The 747-nt window shown below is 36.5% G+C and overlaps 1 long non-coding RNA gene across 1 annotated transcript; it reads right to left on the bottom strand.

The window, feature by feature from the left end:
• On the bottom strand, positions 1-747 carry LOC103523552. The gene is made up of 2 exons (XR_542071.1): positions 673-747; positions 1-372 (listed from the first exon to the last, which is right to left on the bottom strand). It is a non-coding gene; the product is annotated as an uncharacterized LOC103523552 (long non-coding RNA).

Raw genomic sequence — 747 nt, forward strand, 5'->3', positions numbered from 1 at the left:
TTATTTTTATACATCCTAATGTATGAGTATTAAGCTGATTTTTCAATATACAAAAACTAGCCAAACAAATCTTTCAAATCTCTTGGAAAAGTCTCTGATTGAATACCTACATTTAGGTAGAACGAACTAAGAAGTATACCTTTGCTCAAGCAGCTCTACTTTCTAAAAATTTACCCACAACCTTTGAATTTTATCAGTTCATCTCCATTTTTCATAGCACCTTAATTTATTGAGCACCTTGGAATTCTTTCATGAGCCATTGTCTTATCAACTCAGATATTTCTGTACAGAAGATTTCAGAGTGGAAATGGCTTGTTTTCTATCTGGACAATTGATAACAGCTGTTCCCGATACTATCCAGTTTGCTCCAGCCTGGGGGAAAACGAAAATTTTGTTCAGTATGACATTTTATATTCAAGTACGTACAATGTATGTGGGAAGGTAGAACAACTAGGTAAGGGTAAAAAGTGGTCCTTGCTACTGGAAATTACCCTTTCAGACATTCTGTATCCAGTGTTATGGGGGAGGAAAAAGTGAGAAAAGGAAGGAATCACAAAGTCTAGGAACAGTCAAGACCTGGTAAAATATCTTGAAATCTTGCTTACAAACAAGATCAGTGGTTGTGTGGAGAGCTTAAAAGAGAGCCAGAAAAAGAGATGGTTAAACACTTACCTTGGCACATTCATCAATAGTATTGGGTCCAACACCTCCATCCACTTCAATGTTAAGCGTTGGATAGTTCTCCCT

Source organism: Diaphorina citri, unplaced genomic scaffold (genome assembly GCF_000475195.1).
Source record: "Diaphorina citri unplaced genomic scaffold, Diaci psyllid genome assembly version 1.1 scaffold26358, whole genome shotgun sequence".
In the NCBI taxonomy this organism is placed as follows: domain Eukaryota; kingdom Metazoa; phylum Arthropoda; class Insecta; order Hemiptera; family Psyllidae; genus Diaphorina; species Diaphorina citri.